The 19900-nt window shown below is 36.3% G+C and overlaps 1 long non-coding RNA gene across 2 annotated transcripts in view; it reads left to right on the top strand.

Annotated features, from left to right (window-relative positions):
• LOC122464748 overlaps positions 1 to 19900 on the top strand; it is a 24918-nt gene extending 5018 nt beyond the window's left edge. For both annotated transcript variants that reach the window (XR_006289068.1, XR_006289069.1), the window contains exon 3: positions 14645 to 19900. This is a non-coding gene — a long non-coding RNA (uncharacterized LOC122464748). The remainder of the gene's footprint in view (positions 1 to 14644) is intronic.

Genomic DNA, 19900 nt, shown 5'->3' with positions numbered 1-19900 from the left:
CATTAACAGAAAACAAAATACTGCCCTGAACCAAACCATGACCCAGATTGTGCTGTTGATAAGGCTCTTGTAGGTATTTCTTTCATAAGGTATAAGTGTAGAACTAGTCACAATATATTTTCTAAAAATAATGTTGCAGCTTTTCTGGCAATTTTTTGGTAAGTATTGAATCCTTGATCCAATACAATACATTGTCTGGTTGTAGAAAGGGCCTCTCCAACAAAACATGCCTAAAAGTGGCCCAGAGATAGTGCTAATCAATAATGTAACAAATCAACTTTCAAGTGAAATATATCAAAAACATTAAGGATGTATTGTATACTTTCTGTAACCTGTGAAGAAAACTATTGTAGTTTAGTTTATTTCTGATCATGTATTCAATATACCTTATTCCAGTTTTACTGTGAAAACTAATGTTGCCAGTTTTGTAATCTTGCTGGATTAAGTGGGATTGATGTTTCATTTACAAAAATGAAAAAGAAGCATTATCTATTTGCTATTAATTGACTTCATTTTGACTTAGTCACAAATTACTTCTATTTGTCAAGAAATAAAGTTAAATCTAGATCTGTTTTTCCACTTTCCCTTGGCACATGGGAACAGTCCCGTATATCCAGAGAACAAAAACCAAAAATCTTTATGAAGGTCTATATTCTGCATATCTGAATTATCCACTTTTTAATCTTAACATCTTAGTTATTTGAATTTTTTTCTTTTAATAAATATTCAGAGGCAGAAGTAGTCTGGGTAATTGCGCTCTTTCAAAGAATCAAAGCCAGTTCTCAATTATAACAATACAAGCAAGTGTTTTAAAGCATAAAGGTTTTACATTTCCCCCTCATTTTACTTAAAAATGTCAAATCAGTTTACACCAAATTTCACTATAAAATTGATTTGAGGCTGAGACCTCATATGTCAAACAGTGGCACAGAGATAACTTGTATACTCATATGCCTGAGCTCCTAGAAAAGGGGTTATTAATTAAAATAATATAAGACTTATATAGCTGTTTTAGCAGGCACCATTGTAATATATAGTATAATATAATAACTCTCATATAATAGTAGTTCTGCCTTTTTGAGAGTTTCAGCATCATTTTTAAGTCTTGCTAATAAAATGAATTACAATTTATTGCATTCTCAGCCTCCCACTTTCTCACACACAAACAAAGTAGTCTATGTAGACATTTGATATTTCTTCAAGATAAAATTCTAGCATATCTTATCAGATTTATGGAAATTTATTTATGAGGCCTATATAAAGGGTGCAAATCTTTAGCAGTGAACAGAGAAGCACAAAAAGTAAACCCTGGTGCATCAGCAGAAATGCTGATTTAGTTTTTGTAAATTTTAGTCTTATATTGCAAATAAACACCATTTGAAATACTTACAAAGTATGATACAAAATAAATCTTTCTGGGTTTTCATATTTTTATTCTGTATTTATGGAGAACACACATTTAATTGCAGTAGTCTTTAATACGAACATTTTTGCTACCATTCAAATCACAACACTGAAATGATTTATAGAAATCTAAAAGTTGTGTATATAATTTATGCTTCCCAAGAAGGGTTCAAACACAGACATGCATTCACTACAGTGAGAAATTGTCCTCCACCTTTAAATTTCTATATGCTTTAGTTTTATTGAAAAGAATCTCATTTTGCAAGTATTTTTAGAAAGCAAACCAAATACATTTTAAGACATGTCAATGTTTTAAATCAGTCTTACTTTACCTGTTTATATCTCCTTGTTGCAAAGATCATAGCTTCGCTGTTGGAAGCCTATACAGAAAATATTATGTTCTGTGATTATTATTGTCACCATGCATTCGCAGTCTGTCACATTAATACTAGGCAGCATATAGAAGAGCAAAAAAGGAGTAATTTTTGTAAGATGGCATTCAGCAAATGTGAGTTATAAAATAGATAAACCTCAAAAGAAATTAAGGCAACATGTTTTTAGATATCACTTTTTCTCCAGGTGCTTAATATCAGGCCACTAAAATCTGATTTCGCGTGGGGCCAAATTGATAAAATAATTTTATGTTTGTGTAACAAACAGGTGTTTTTCTTAGCTCTGTATCTAGTTAGCTTCTTATCAAGGAAGATAGATACTCAAAATATAAACAGTTATCTACAGTCTAACATTTACAGAGATTTTTCTATGGTAGTTTTACTTCTATTCACATGAAAGATTCAGCAGTTGCAAGCAGCAAAAGTATTTGTATAAGAGCCACAAAGATAGTGTGTGGTCTGTAACAATGATAGGAAAGTAACAAATGTAGCAGGTGCCAGAATGAAACTATATTGTATTTTTGGAAAATTAAAAGTGTTGAAATTTGGGGAAGAAGGGGGGTTTAATTGAAAGTGTTTGTTTGACAGATGCCCCAAAATGGTGCTTAGATACCAAAATGATAGGTACTTTAGAAACAGCTAGGGTAGACAAATAAATTCTGTGGTCCTCATACAGCAAAATTCCGTTACAGTTAGTGGGGAATACCTGAGCAATTTTTAGAAAATGTAAGGATTTCAGATTATTTAAATTAGTGCAGCTTCCTTGAATTACTGGAGTTACACCGATTTACAACAGTTGAAACATTCCCCCATATAAATTATCTCAAAAAAGGGTATCAGCTACCATAAAACATACTTGCATATCCCAAAGCAAATATAGTTTGAATAGCATATTGATGTTTTCTTGAAATACTTACATTAACCTGAGCAATGTGTTCAAAATTGGGCGAATTTATGTATGGTGTCAAATTATTTTGGTTTGATCATATCAACAATTACATATTGCATTGATCACTTTTAATAATCTATGAAACTATAATAGTATATGCAAGTTAATGTTGATAAGGAGTACTGACAACTTGGGAGCTCTATTTTGCTCCTATTGACTTCAGTGGGGGAAGCATCAGGCCCTTGCATTGAAACAATTCTGTACATCAAACAATTCACAGATTGTGTGAAGGAAATGTGTTAGATTTCTTATAGTTACATCCCATATTTCAATTCCAATGCCTAGCATTTCTGACATAACTATTGAGCTCATACAGTGAGATCCTGCAAACACTTAAGCAATTAAATCCAAGTCTATTCATGTGCTGAAAATGATGGTTGTGTTTAAGTATTTGCAGGATCAGAGTCATAGTTCTTAGATTAAAATTCTGTCCTATATAAACCAATATTTTCAGAGGGATATAGACTAACAATTTATAACATCCTGATCTAGTCTTAATTTTTTTGGCTCAATTCATAAAAGAAGAAAGATGCCAATTAATAGAATTTTAAGCAGTAATCAGTGGGTATGTGGATTATCTCATTTATTGGCTACACATACTGGATCTGATCCTGTAACAATTACAGAAATAATCCTTAGACAACTAGTACCATTGAAGTCAATGGAATTTTGCCAGGGTAAGGAATAAAGGATAGTGTCCACTGATTATGTAACACTGAGTTTATTTAGCATATGCAAATAATTCTGATTTCAAAATACAGTTTAGGATCCTGCCCATTATTAGATAATATTTACATGATGGTCAACGTGGGAAAGCAGAGAAGAACCCTTATGCTGATCCTAAATATAATAATTTAGCAATGCCACATAAAAATACCAGTATTCATGTACTCTCTGTTTCATGCAAGATTTATTTGTTTGTGAGAGAAAATTACAATGGTTGGCTGGTGAACTAGATCAATAAGCAGTGGCGTAGTGATAGGGGAAGGTTCTTTTACTCTTGGGGATTTTGGCATCCTAGCACCACATTTGAATCGATAGGAATCATCAGATACCCTAATCTCGCTTTACCAAATAGCATTAGGCCTGGGGTGATGGAAAAAAATGGAAGGAGAGTCTGGGAAACTGCTGTTTTTGTATGTTATTATACACTGGAGAATATGACGGTGTTGATACCGATGGGGATGTTACCTGCATATGAGCTTAACTGTATGTACACTAATTATAATGGTCTCATAAAATTGGTATTAACACTTACTACAGAAAATGCATGTTACATATAAGGCTTGATCCTGAAGTCCTTGATCAGCCGAAACTTCCATTGAATTTCAAAGAGAATGTTGCCTGAGAAGGGACTTAAAGATTTGGTCCATATTGTTGAAAATCTTTTTGCAGATTTGTCAGTATTCTGTCAAAATGAATACTAACAAGAGCCACAAAGCAAAATAATGTTATTACACCAAAACCATAAATGTTAGGATCCTATCTTGCGATTTCTTACGTTAATTAATATAAAGCAATGTGGATGTAGTAGAGATGATAAAAAAGCAGAGCTAGATTTACAAAAGAATCCCAAGGATCCAAAGGATATGAAGGAATTTGAGGATCCTATAGTTTGGATATAAAGTGACTTCGGGGTGTGAGGGGTGTTTTTTGTTTTATTTTGTTGGGTTGTGTTTTGTTTTGTTTTATAGTACAGATTGCTGATGATTTTTTTTTTAAATTAAAAAGAAAAGGAGTACTTGTGGCACCTTAGAGACTAACCAATTTATTTGAGCATAAGCTTTCGTGAGCTCAGATAAATTGGTTAGTCTCTAAGGTGCCACAAGTACTCCTTTTCTTTTTGCGAATACAGACTAACACGGCTGTTACTCTGAAACCTTTTTTAAATTAGTTCATCATTGAGATATAAGGCCTAAATCTGCATCGCTTGCACGTCCCAAATTCCTACTAACTCTGGAGGGAGTTTTAGGTGAACACACATTGCAAGATCAGGATTTAGGAAGCTGAGAAGTGGGGTTTTTCTAAAATAACACAGTCTTTTTCAACAATATGTTTTTTTTTGCTATAATTTTATTTAGTACAAGATCAAAATATATTTCTTTCAGTATTTGTCAATGTGCACATATGAAGAATTTGAAATAATAAACAGTGTTTTTATGCATATGGTATAATCAATCATTTTTAAATGTTATACCCTGAAAGTGTAGTTTATTTTATACATGAATATAAGTATCGAAAGCACACCCTGAAAAGGTATAGTTTATCTTATACATGAAGAATTTTCTTATTTTAAAATCATCTGTCAGTTCTTTGTTTAAATGGGGAAATTACATATTAGAAGCACCTTTTCTCTTGACAAAAGCTTTAATATCTTATGCCCTTTGTTCAAAATAAAAATGAGATACTCCTTAATTCCAATAGTTTCACACATATCACAGCATTGCAATGTCTTAAGCATATAGTCGCTGTATAAGATCAAGATATATGTTTATTGACAGAGTAATTGATCGTCTCAGCCAGAAATCCTGTTCTCAATACCTACATGTAATGCACATCCATAGAGCCAAATCGTGAGGTCATTATACAAGTTTTACTCAGGCAGGCTTCCATTGAAGCCAATGAGAGGTTGCCTGAGTGAAAACTGAGTAACTGTGTCAAGATCTGACACATAGCCTCTTGGCTGCCAATCCCTGGGCCCCCAGTTTGCCTGGCTACTACCCACTCATTAGTGACTTGGACCTTTGCCCTAGAATATAGGTGCCAGGCAATAACAGTTCATGTAGTCAGCCTGTACAACAATGCAAATGTGATTTCTTCAGCAGAAAGTGTGGGCACAATACTCAGTAAAACTGGGCACTACATGTCTTCCTTCACTTGATTCAAGAGGTACTGGAACAAGGGAGGAAAGAAAACTATGCAATTACTGGTGCTTGATGGTTCCAAAAAGACAAATAGATCTGAAGCAGGTGCCTTGGAAACCCATGGAGGCCAGCTGAGAGGTGTCAAAATGTGCGTAACATGAGCAAACAGCAGAGCAGGCAATGTCACAAAGGGGCTAGCTGAACCACAAAGGAGTGAATCGAGCAGAGCTCCACAAATGCACTGTACATTGCCCTAAGAAGTGGACAACACATGCCAAAGAGGCATACCCCTGAGTGGTCAGCACCAGCGTGTGTGGATGATGCCCTCTCACGTGGGGCAAAGGAAAACAAAAGATTTCCATGGTCTTGTGCCTGGGAAATGCCCATGGTTATGATGAAAATAGTCGAATCAGAAATGAGATGATTGTCTGTCACTAGTCTCATTCAGCCTGTGAATTGAAGTAGATCACTTGAAACTTCATGACCCTGCATTTGTAAATGCCTAATTGCAAAGCGTAGGCAGGTAGAAGGAAGAAGATTATGCTCCCTTTTGCAGTGCCTGTCAAACTAATGCCCATAGGCCACACTTGTCCCTTGACCTTGTTAAATGTGGCCCACGTGCTGGAGGGAGTACAAGCAACTTTTCTGACACATTCCCTTCCCATGTGCTTTTACTTCACTATGCAACTGTTGATAGTTTTCAAGAACATGGGAGTACAAGTGACTTCCTCATGTGTGCTTTAAAGCTAATGGAGCTACAGCAGCTAAAAAGCACATGGAGATGGAAAAGGAGCATCAGAATTAAAAATAGTTTCCACTGCTTGTGCTCTGTGTTCACGTATTCAGTGAAAACACCTGGGAAGCAGAATAGGAAAGCAAGAGCAGAAATAAAAAAAGAAAGAGAGGACAGGAACAGGAAGAAAAGGAGAGAGAGACACAGCCAGAGAGGAGCAAGGAGAAAGAAGAACAAAAGAATGCTGATTCAGGAGACAAAGAAAAAGGAGAGTGTGAGTGCTAGAGGGAGACATATTGAATGAAAAATGAGAAAAACTAAGACAGACAAGTAAGAGAGAAAGCAGGAAAGGGAGAGGACAGGGACTGAAAGGCAGAAGAAAGCTATGCACAGAACACGACAGCAGAAAAGGGTAAACCCTCATAGGTGTGCATGGTTTTATTTTAGCTTTTAATGGTGTGTTTTGTGTGTGTGTTTTGTTTTTTACAAAGCTAGGAAACTGGTGTTTTGGACATTCTCTATTGCTGTTCCTCCCTTCTTTGGTCTCTAGCTACTGATTCTTTGTTTCTGCTGCTGCCTTCTGTCTCAGTCTATCTTCTGTCCCCGTCCCCCCTCCCCTTTTCCTTCTCTGTCTCTCTTTCTTTCAATGACAGTGAATGGGGATGTAGTCCATTGGTGTGTGAACAGGGCCAAAATTTTCTCCAACCTGCAAGTAAGGATGTTGTTATTCTTTTAGTATTTTCTCTGAGAAGGCCCCGTTGAGACAGCTTGAAGCCATCAGTGTAGATCTGAATTAGCATATGGGGTCAGTCTGATTTTTGCTCCATGATAGGCAGAGGCTATGGCAAAGCCTTGATTTCAAGGAGCTTTACAAGGAACCAATGCTGAGAAATTTTGAACTTTAGTTGATGAAACCCGAGAGAAAGTGCTGAGGGGGAAAAAAAAAAAAGTAAGAAGAAGAAGGTAAAGATAAACCTCGGTTATCCTTACCTCTTGATTTCCCTGAATGTTGCGCCTTCTGTGTGTGCATCATTTAGACTGCAAACTTTTCCTGGCAAGGACTGCTATTTTTCTGCATTATATAGCTCTAAGCACGTTGTTGGTGCTAAACACATAGTAAAATTTTTATTTATATATTTTATTATTAAAATGAATTTTGTCCTGAATAGAAAGTCCTTGGCTTTGAACCCCAGAGTAGTGACAAACCAGGGAAGTGGCAGTGATAGGGCTGATGATCCATAGGCTGCACTGATTGTGGGAGTTTCCCCACCCTGTGATATGGGGCTGCTAGTGCCAAAGAAGTTATTCTGTCCTTATGTTGGAGTAGCAGTTGTAGAACCCCATCACAGCCTAGGAGGCAGATTTCTTTGCCTGCTCCCAAGCACCCAGGCCAGTTATTTAGAGGGGATAAGAAGAGGATTTGAGCCATTCTGCTAGAAAAATTTCTGCTAGAAAAATTTCATCAGGATTTTGGGCATGTGGATAAAAACAAACACATACCGTTTATGTACAGTTTATGAGATTAACAGATTTGATTATGTAGCTGTGTCAGTCTATATTGTCATAAAATGACAGTACTTTACACAAATGAGGCAGAATTCAGAATATATTGTAATGGATCCAAGAGAGCTGTTCCTTTATAATATAGTTTAAGAAATAGATGGCTCACCAATATAGCTGAATACCTGATTGACTTTAAAAAGCTCTTTTTATCAGGCCAATAATATGAATTTTCAAAGGTAGAGACTTACAAAGTACCTATTTACCTAATCCATTATGTATTACAGTCTGCTAGTCAAATGTTATGAGCCAAATTCTCTGCTGGTATAAATGGTTCAGCTCCAGTGAAGTCTGTGGAGTTGTGCCAATTTGTGCCAGCAAAGAATTTGGCTCCATCTCTTTAAAATCACGTTATCGATATTTTACAGACTAATTACTTCAATTAACCAATCAATCAAATGTTATTGCTTATGTTGACCATTTTTGCAAATAAACAAGTTACACAGAATTGAAACAGAGTTAAGATAAAATAGTTAACTTAAAACATCAGTAAATGAAGAAAATTCCCAGAATTTAATTCACGCTGAGATCTAGGTTCATTAGTTAATGTCTGTACAGCTCACTGAAGGTAAAAAGTGTTATATAAGTTCTAAGCAATATCTATATTATTATGGGAAGCTGGCTTCAACCTTACCTGTGAAGAGATGATGCTTCCATAATTGTTTTGTAAATATATGGTTTTATGTGGTAGACAGATGAATAAATAATATCTGATGCTGCATCAGTCATTCAGGCAAAATTCCCTTTGACATCACTGGGAGATTTGCCAAAGGGCTGCAGGACTGGGCTAATAACAATAATAACAACCAATATGTAGGCAACATGAAGGTTATGACAATATTAACCAAAGGAAGGGAATGGAATGTTAAAACTGAAACTCTCAACCACCCCATCCATAATTTATCCTGTTACGACTAGTTACTGCAGTGCCACGACAAGGCAAGTCCAGGGCTACATTTCAGCCCTTATTTTGAATTCTCTTACTTTTAAACGTCACATCACAACATTAATATTATTTCAGCCTGACAGTTTGTTTTGGGGCATTAATATTACACCAGTACAGTAGTTTCCGATTTGATGGATTACAAAATGTGTTGGGTTTGGTCACTATTTTATCACTGGTTAGGAGAATAATCTTTTTGATTTGCCTCACGTAGCTATTAAATAGCTACAGAAAGATTGATTATGGTACTATGAAGTACTTCATCATTAATAATTGCAGGAGCCAGGATATAAACAGATTTCATGACTGTGTGCACTCTTTATTAGAATATCTGAACAAAAGATCTGTGCATCAGTTTGTTGTGGAAATTTTGGGCCAAACTGATTTCTTTGGCTTTCCAGTGCTTCATATAGCAACGTGCTGTTATGTCACCAGCACTGCAGTAGTGAGGACTTAAGTCACAATCATATTAGTAGTAAGAGACAAACACTCAATAAAACAAAATACTGTAACAATTGGAAGAATATATATGTAGCACATAATGAGCCTGATCTTGTCCCCATTGGAGTTCATGGGATTTTTATTTGTTGATTTCAGTGAGAATGTGATTAATCCCATCATGTGTGCTAATAAATTTAAATATTGAACTTGATCTTTTACTTTTCATGTCGGCAAAACTCCTACTGAAATCAGTGAGAGTGTTCCTGAATATGTAATGCAGGATTGGGCCCATTGCTGGTAACTTATAGCTGCTATACAGGCTTGCCTCTAGGAGTGCAGGCAGTGTCTGCATTTGGACTGCCAAATCAGATTGTGTCTGTGATCTGTGTTCATTCTGCATGCTTGCTAGAATAATTTATTATGATACTGTACTTCCAAAGAATACATTCACTTCCAGGCTCTCTACAGTAATACCATATGGTTGGTTCAAAATAAACATTCCAAACCAGTGCATTTTTCATCTTGAAAAGAAAATGGCAATGCCAAAGCAGTTTTGTATTTTATTCAGTACCTACTGTCATTGCATTTGACACTAGGTACAGAATTAATATATTTTAAAATAGTAATTACTCTCTAGGCCTTTGCATTGATTCCCATTTACTCTTACTCTTCATTTATTTTGTTGACCAGTGCTGTCAAAATGAGAGGATAACCTGCTCATAGTATTAATTTTCATGAATTATTGCACTATTCGATATAAAACTTTGTTGTTTATTTTTTCATATTTTGAATAAAATGTGTCTGGTTTTCTCTGAAGCAGAATCCATTTCTAGAATTCAGGTCGCTCTTGATGATACCTTCCTGATACAGAAATATACTGCTGCTGATGCACAAGTTTAACTAACCAAATAAATATTCAGTGTATGTCAATCTTTTGTGCACTATTAGAAATGTATTACTTTGTATGGCTGCAACATTTTGACTGACAGCTCATTTATTAATGCTGCTTCTATAGAAAAAGCAATGCAGCACTCTTAGGGTCTCAGGCAAAATGACCATCAAAGTCATGGGAATTTTGGCTGGGTAAAAACTGCAGGATTGTGCCTACAATGGGACAGAATATGCTCTCAGTTACACTCCCGCAGCCCCCATTGACTTTTGACTCCAGTGAGGTGGCACCTGTTTAAATGACAAAAGATTTAGCCTCCTGTCTTTCTTTTTGATAGAGTGTTAATCTTCACTAGGACAAGACTCAGTACTTCTACTTTTATTTAGTATAGCTTTTGATTGAAGTAATATCCTACATCTGGTACAAATCACTTAACACCCCACATTTCTAAGATGCATTCATTCAAATTAAGCATTCATACTGGATAATCTTGTGCATGTTCATGCTTTCTGAAATGGTTTTCTAGATAGATGGACTAATTACTTAGAAAAAGTGGTATCTATATGACAGTGCTTTTTATTCAAAACTAGCTTTGTTTGCTATTTCCATTTATAAGGAGTGGGAAAAGTTGGATATTTTACCTGTCATCTGTTATAAAATGAGAAGCAAGACCTGCTCTCACTCCCAGTGGTGTAAGTGGAGGTTTGCCACTGACTTCAGTGGGAGCAGGAATAGGTAATAGTAGTGAATTATAATGTCACATATAAAAAACACCAATGTGTATATAGTTTTAAAATAAAGAAACACCTATATTTTTGTATTTTAATGTAGTCTATGGATAACTAGCCAATGCATATACAAAGTCTGCCTTTAATTAAGAGAGGTTATTATGGGGTCCAGTTATAAAATTATTTTATATAAATGTTAGGGATGTCAATCGCAGTTAACTCAAGCGAATAACTCAAAACTAATTAATTACAAGTAATCGCAGTTTTAATCACACTGTTAAACAACAATTGAATACCAGTTGAAATTATTATAAATATTTTTGGATGATTTTCTGCATTTTCAAATATATTGATTTCATTTACAACACAGAATACAAAGTGTACAGTGCTCACTTTATATTATTTTTATTACAAATATTTGCACTGTAAAAAAATAAACAAAAGAAATAATATTTTTCAATTCACCTCATACAAGCACTGTAGTGCAATCTCTTTATCATGAAAGTGCAATTTACAAATGTAGATTTTTTTGTTACATAACTGCACTAAAAAAAACCCAGTGTAAAACTTTAGAGCTTACAAGTCCACTCAGTCCTACTTCTTGTTCAGCTAGTTGCTGAGACAAAAAAGTTTGTTTACATTTATGGGAGATAATGCTGCCCACTTCTTATTTACAATGACACCTGAAAGTGAGAACAGGCATTTACATGGTACTTCTGTAGCTGGCATTACAAGGTATTATGTGCCAGATATGCTAAACATTCGTATGCCCCTTCATGCTTCGACCAATGTTCCAAAGGACATGCTTCGATGCTGATGATGGGTTCTGCTCCATACCTATCCAAAGCAGTGTGGTATGTAGAAAACACGCAAAAATATTTAAATAAATGGTATTCTATTATTGTTTAACAGTGCGATTAAAAATGCAATTGATCATGATTATTTTTTTAACCTCATGATTAATTTTTTTAATAATTTGACAGCCCTAATAAACTTTACTACACTGTCTGCAGAATGTGATGGTGAGGTTATTTGCAATGATGGAATAATGAGAATTTATATTAGATTTCTAAACAAATATATAAATGTGTGAAAAATGCTGAATTATTACTTGAAAATAGAGTTTCTTGATACATTATTCATATTCTTCTTAATTTTGTCTTGGATTAAAGAATAATGTTTTGTTTTGTATGCTACTGGTCCAATTTGTTAAATTGTGATGTAGGTTTGCTTCTATTTGAGATCAGTATTGTGTAGTTTATAGGAAAACTAAATAATCTCTGTTGCCACAACTGGAAGTTACTACTATAAAACTGTAATATTATGCACAGTATATAAAAGCATTCTCTACCCAAAAATGTTATATTGAGGTTACACACAAATTTTTATTAGAAATCGCAGTTTTTACTTTCTCATAAATCTCTCAAAACATTCAACTTTTGGGCTGAAACTTGCTGTGGTTGCCTGGCCCCTGTCACAGTAGCCCCTGGAATCAGTGGAAACTGACCCTTATGCCATGTGATGGTATAATCTTTTATAACTCGGACCAATGTCATGTGACTGGAGCAAAGAACTAAAGATTAGTTTCTCACAGTACTCCTGCATGTGATACCTTTATTATGATCCTAAAGGTGATTTTTTAAAAAAGAGCTAAATCTGTTTACCTGTTTTTGAGTTAGCTGAGCATGATAAAATATATGTTTTAAAATACTATTAAATTTAAATCCTGCTCTCCTTACTCACATGAACTCAATGGGACTCTTCAGACGTGTCGGGCAAACAGGACTTGGCTCAGTCTGGTTGCCCTTGAAATCATGATGATGATGATTGATTTCCAGTGATCTGCTGTGTATCATTTATCTACTGTACCTTCTGCTACTGAGATTTTGTTTAAAAATCCCTTTTAATAGTGTTGCTTAATAATGATTCTTCTCTTCTTCCTAACTGTAAGACATATAAAAGAATGACAAGCTCTGAGCATCATTTCTCTACATAGCATTCCAGGAAATAGATAATTATACATGTTTGCTGATTGTCTGAATCCCAGAAAAGGGTATTCTTACAAGTGTTTTCTGTACATGACCACACAAACCTATAGTGTTATATAAATACTGAATAATAGAAAAAATAAAATTGTAATAAAATGTTCTTGTATGAGACTCCAATAATAAAGCATTTCCGATTCAAGGTAGAAGGCTTCTTCCTGATACACGTGGATGCAGACATTCATGTTCCTCCCCACCTCAAATATTCCTTTCATGTAAGGCTCCTTTCACTGTGAAAGAGCACTGGGTTTCCCAACAGCTGATGGATAGATTTATGGAACTGACAATCCAGTTGTTCTTGAGGAACCGGATAGATGCCGCAGATTGGATTAATATGTTATGGGCTGGATTGCGACTGGCCTTTACACAACGGAACTGGTATGATAGTATGCAAGGTCCAGCTTCAGTTACAGAACCTGTGCCTAGGGTCGTTCCCTCTATGCATTCCTGGGAGATGGACATCCCCTCACATGGAGCAAGGAGAAGGCAGGGTCATGGCTGTGTCTCCACTTTTGTACCACCCCAGGATGAGCAGGCTGTGCCATCCTAAAGGATGGTGCAGTCTGCCCACTACACCCACTCCTTGGTCTGCTTGGAGAGAGATTATGTCTCCTTTAGATTCCCCTAGTATGGTGTTCCATCTCCAACAAGGGCAAGTGCATCCAAAGTTCATTGTCTGGTAGCATGTTGTTAAATAGTCTTTTTTATGTTATTGATTAAACATTGTATTCTTTCCTTGCTCCTGATCCTGCAGTCATTTCTCAGGCAAAACTTCCATTGACGTCAGTGGGACTGAGAACTGCAGGATCAGGTCTTACGTTTTATTTCAATTTAATACATTATTTTAACTGAATTTTAGAAGATCTCTGTTACAACAAAATGTAAAGACAATAACTGAAATGGTTTAATACTTCAAAATGTTGTTTTGGTTCGGCTGGGTGCAATGAGACAACGAAGTCCCAGAATATTCACACAGACAATATAATTGATTTATGAAACCTTGTCAATCTTGCTCCCATTTAACTCAATGGCAAAATTCCCATTATCTTCAGCAGCAGCAGGATTGGATCCAGAGTTAGACCATAGCTGGCAGCAAAGAAATCCAGTAGTTCTTAACAGTTATTTCTGGTACACAGTCATTTGTGTCCTCTTCTTTGTGTGACACAATTGCATTTAAGATTGATGTGCAATAGTAAAACTAAAGCAGCACAGAGTACGAGAAAAATGTGCAAATAATATTAAACATAAATTTCACTTTTGAAACTTGAATCTTTTATTAAAAGGCTATGAGGTTATCTGTCGTAACTTTGGTACATGTCGTGTTTTTAAAATAGTTGCTTTAGTGTTGCTGTGACCTTACATTAGAATAAACTTATTTTGCTATAATAGGCAGCAGCCTGACTTTACTCACACTGAAATCCATGGGGTCTTTCTTTCTTTCTTTCTTTCTTTCTTTCTTTCTTTTTCTTTTTCTTTTTCTTTTTCTTTTTCTTTTTCTTTTTCTTTTTCTTTTTCTTTGCCAGTGAGCTATATGGGAGGTATATATGGTCTTTATTTAGGGGTGTCTGATAGACTGCGATGTATTTTTGTTTCATATTATTATATTTATAACAATAGCTTGATATTTTATAATTGTAATAAAAGTATATGTATCCAGTAACGTTAATGTGTAATTGTTATGTTTTATGTATCGCAGAGGATCCTAACAGAGCCCTTCCCAGTGACCCTCAGAGAGCTAGACTTCTGGTTCTAAGCCCTTGATGCACTGCAGCCAGGACATCTGTAGAAGGAAAGAGGAGCTGCCAGTAAAGGCGACTGTATTATCAAATGAGCTGTGCTGAAAAAAAGCCTCCTCCTTCTTCCCCCTCCAAGAACAGCCACACTGTAGACTCAAGCCACCAGCCTCCCCAGCACATGCCAGAGGCAAGGGAGTCAAAATAAAGGCCTTGTCCCCAGGCCAAGGAGGTACTTTGAGGAGGGAAGAGAGAGGAAATAACCAGGGGATTGGTGAACAACAGGACTAGACAGGAGGAAGAGAGAAATCAGGCACTGGAGCAAAGGAGCTGCCTAGAAGTCTGGCAGGAGGAAGTAGTGTGGGGTTGGGTGGGAGGAAGGAGCGTGACGTCTGAGGGAAGTAAGGAGATTGGTAACAGAGGAGAGGAAGGTAGTCCAGATGGGAGAAAGAGCACAGAGTTGGGAGGAGCCAGGAAGCAGTCACTAGTGCACCCAAGGGAGTTCGGTGTATGGGACCTGGAGAAAGAGCTGGAAAGTGGGATTGGGGTGGAGATGGAGGAAAGAATTAGTGTCTGGGAAGAGATGCACTAGGCTGGAGGGGTCAAGCTAAGCTCAGAGGACAACAAACATATTGTATGTGTGTAGTTGTGTGTTTTGTACAATCACAAATTGGAGCATGATTTGGCAGGGAGATGGTCCAGAAGATGATTGTTCTAAGGACTGTTTTATGCTACGAACCAATATGCATTGCTTCTGCTTTGGACCTGCTGCTCCTGATCTTGCTGAAATCAATGGGAGTTTTGCAATTGACTTCTTGGGAACAGGATCCATGTCTTTTATGTTTACAAGAGACTCAAAAGTAGCAAAAAGTATATTTGGTTCATTTGTAGTTTTTTATTAGTAAAGTAAAAAGTCTGTGAAATTCAGACCTTTTAATGTCCCTTCAGTTTAAATAGTTTTTAGAGGTAATTATTTTAAGAACAATTTCACAAGATGTTACCCGAGGCAAATCATATAAAATTAAAACAAAGAGTCTGTCAAATTCCAAGTCTGTAGGAAGTTTTAAAATTTTTAGTCTTCTGGAATTCCTGTGGTTCACGATTTATTCTTGATACATGCCAGAAGGAAATATAAGGCACCAAAATATATACAGAAATAAATGTAATTAAATTGAAATAATAATTGTAATTATTTGAAAGCAGGCACAATTCAATATTGATTTTAAATGTCATGTAAATCATAATCAGATTAACATGATTTAAAAAAAATCTGAACTTTGTAATAGAACAAGGCGTGTCTATGTATTTTTAAATTATGAAATTTTGCATTCACCTAAAGCTTAGAATAGGAACATGTTATAAAAATAAACAAGTAACAAAGACTAGAAGTTAGTGCATCATAGACTATCTCTTCAGATAATGGATAAAAGTATAGTTACTAATCACTGAGGAACAGCTGTACTAGTTATTTGATAATTTCTTAAAAAATAATATACAGATGAAAGCTTCAAGATTTAAAAAAATACATGTTTAAAAAGTTATCAGTGTGCGCTAGTTATTTTAAGTCTCATAGTTGGTTTTATGGTTAGATACGTACAGTTTGCTCATATGAATGAATTATGTTCTTTTCTTTGCTGCTCTGTCTGGTATATAGAAGTCTTGTTGTCAGATGTGGGGCCAGATTTTGTTCACCTTACTCGTGTAGGTAGTCTCCTAACTTAAAATGTTGGACTTTTTGTGTAAGACAAACAAGATTTGGCTAGGGATTTCTGTGCTCTTTGTTAGGGCTTGATCCTGCAAACACATATGTGAGTAGCTTTATTCAGATGACTAGTATCATGGAGCTCAGTTGGACCACCGATCTGAGTGAAGTTACTCAAGTGCATAAGTATTTGCAAGATTGCATCCTTAAAATGTCAGAAGACTTGTGTGTGACTCATACATCTATGCAAAGACAGTACAAATTTGAACTGAAAAGCAAATGTACTAAAGAGAATGTTTGTGATAGTTTAATCGATAATGTACCTATAAATGTATATATATTTTGAAACACATTTTATTTACATGTACCTTGTGATGATTGTATGTAGCTGCTAAATTTTATGTTTTAAAAATAGGAATTAAGTATTCATTCTAAAAATCCTTACAAATACTAGTTACTGTGCATACTTGCAGCCAACCCAATGTTTAGTTGCACAAGCATAGTTCAGAATAGTAATCAATTTCCTCACTTGTATGACATAAAAATGAACAAAACATATTTTGCAAATGTCAAGTAGAGAAGATTCTCCTGGGCTGAGTCCTGGTGTGCCAGCTTTAGTTAAAAATTGGATTTATAATGGCAATGCTGACACAATCCTCTATCTAGACTACTAAACTCAGATTTAATAAACACCAGTCTATGATCTTCATATTATTAATGTCAGTCAGCATACTTTACATTTAAGGCAAAAATTCTGCTTCCTTATTTATGCACATAATCCCATTCAAGTCAATAGAACTACCCATATGAGCAGGGTGAGCAGGACTTGACACAAAGTACAAAGGTAGTGTGATGAGTCTCCTTTTACTAAATGCACTATAAAGCTCTTGAATCTAGGACTCAATCCTGCAATGTTTACTCACCTGAATAAATCTTATTTAGGCAAATAGTCCCATTGACTTCTCTCAGAGGAATAGGATTGCAGGATCAGGCCCCTAGATTGATTTCCCCCCTAAATTTATATTATATTACATGGGAATGAAGGGCTCAATCTTGTAACCCTCCCTGACATGAGTACTTACACCAGTGAAAATTACTGAGTCAGGTTTCCAGGGCTGGGCTCCAAAACCTCTGTAAATGTATCTAATAGTATTGATAATATTAAATGCTAAAATAATCAGTTCCTTTATACATCCCTCTTCCATTGTTTTTTACTTAGGACAAACAGTAAGCATTATTGAAATACACTTAAAAATGCGGTGATATGTTTTATAATTAAGGGTCTACTTAGATTATAATATTGCAGAAATTGCAGATTCTGCAACATTAGACTTAGTTCCACCTCAGTTTTGACAGCAGGAGCCCCGCTACGTGCATGGCTAACAGTGGGAACCCCAGACACTCTGGGGCTGAGAGCGGGAGCCCCCGCTGTCAGTCCCAGGCGGCCGCTGTCAGCCCTGGGCCCCCGCTATCAGCCCTGAGCAGCTGTCAGCGGGAGCCCTCACTCTCAGCCCCAGGCAGCTGACAGTGGGAAACCCAGCTCTCAGCCATGGGCGGCCAACAGGAGAAGCCCCCCGCTCTCTGCTCCATGTTTCCCCTGTCAGCCCTGGACCCCTACTCTTAGCCCTGGGCAGCCGACAGCAGGAGACCCCGCTCTCAGCCCCAGGCAGCCAACAGCGGAATACAGTATCGTGGAGAAGTAATAATGGACTTTATTACCACAAATAATAAGGTCCATTATTACTTTTCTGCAATTTTCCATGGCTTGTCCAGAGCTCAGCAACAATTTTTTGACAATCATCCCTCAGTTCAAGAAGGGCCTTATTTATAATATAATAATAGTTGAAGTCCCTGGGTGTTTTGCATCACTGAATAGTTTTATGCAAGGATATCTGTATATAAGTGTAATCTCACATCCATTCTCAGCACAATTTAGCTAAATTCATGATATATTAAGCCACAACTGGAGGAAGAGGAAGTGAGCAATTTTCCAATTTATGTAATTTAAGAGAAATATGGGTTGGGGAGCGGGTTAATGGCTTTTGGCTGTATTAGATAAAAATACATCTATTGACTAGGCAGCGAAATCCTGTTAAAGGTGGAAGAAGCCCCAAAACATGATTTTTTCAATGCTTCTGTGGTTCTCTATGGCCATGTAGGACACAAGGGCTGGGTGAATTTTTGTTGAATAGGGCCCTTAGATATTTATAGAAGATCATAATTATTATTATTTTCTGTATTGGTTTTATATTAATGGGTTGTTCCAGCTTATATTGTTTGGCTTGAGATTTTAACAAATTTAACCAAATCATGTATTTAAAACATATAGAACAAATTCAGAAAACAAGAGCTGTTTTAGGGTTGCTTACTTATCTTTTTGGGAGTGGAATGTTTTGAACCGTACAATTGAATGGATTATTTTAATTGAAGAAAAAAAAAAGATTAAAGGTTTCCAGGTGCATAAACAGGCACACACGTCTTCTCTGTAAGCAGGTTAACATATTATTTTTATATATTGCAAAGAAAGCAAAGTAAACTCTGTGAAAATCTGGAAATTCCGAATACATAAAGAAACCAATTGTTAAAGCGATGTAAATGTTATTACAATATTTTAAATGCCAGTTAACTGTGTAATGGCAAGAATAGCAGGGCCATAACATTTAAGCCATACGTGGTCATATGTTTTTCATGTTTTGTACTTCCAATGAGGTAAAGTTTCTCCTGGACACTGATCAGAAGGTATGTAGCGTAGCAACCTGCAATGTGAGAAAAAAACAGTTAATTACAATCCTTTTTAGTTAATGTAAGGGAATGTGGAAAAAGGAAACAATTTTGGATTATGTTCTTTTGAAAGATTTGTGTTAAACATAAGTATCTCAGAGTGTGATCCCGAGGTGCCTACACAATGACCGTGGCTATATATGCCCTTTTGTATTTCATTTTTGCTTTACTGAAGTTGAATTTCAGGTATGTAAACTGAGCACTCAGTTATAATATAATTCAAATAGGAACCTCAGGAAATTTAGAATGGACTTCATATAATGACAGAAAGAGGGGGAGGGAGACTAAGGGGCCCCTCCTGCAGCTATAGGGCACTCCTGTGCAGTTGAGCAGGTGTGGTTCTACTGCCCAAGGGAGGGAAGCTGGCTGGATGCCAAGAGTCACAGGGGGATGTACATCTCCCGCCTGTTATGGAGCTGATTGTGCAGGGTCTCTGCATCACAGCATGTAGGGGGAGAGTGGGAAAGCTGGGTTTGAGCCGTGTCAGGGATTTGTTGCTCTGCAGATCCTGCCATTCTCCACCCCATAGGAGGGCTGTGCCAAGGGCTGAAGAATGTACTCTGCAGCCCTGGAGTCGCTTGGATGGGAGGATCCCTTTCCACGAGGCCTTGTACATTTCAATGCATGTTGTGGCTGCTTGAGCTAGGTGCTGATGTCTGGATTTTAGCCCAAATATATTAAGCAGCAGAGAACTGATATTTCCTATTCTTAAGCATTAAAGAATCTTAATAACCTT

Source organism: Chelonia mydas, chromosome 2, assembly GCF_015237465.2.
Source record: "Chelonia mydas isolate rCheMyd1 chromosome 2, rCheMyd1.pri.v2, whole genome shotgun sequence".
Taxonomy (NCBI): Eukaryota; Metazoa; Chordata; order Testudines; family Cheloniidae; genus Chelonia; species Chelonia mydas.
Note: the sequence above shows the minus strand (reverse complement) of the source record. Positions and strands in the feature narration are given on the sequence as shown.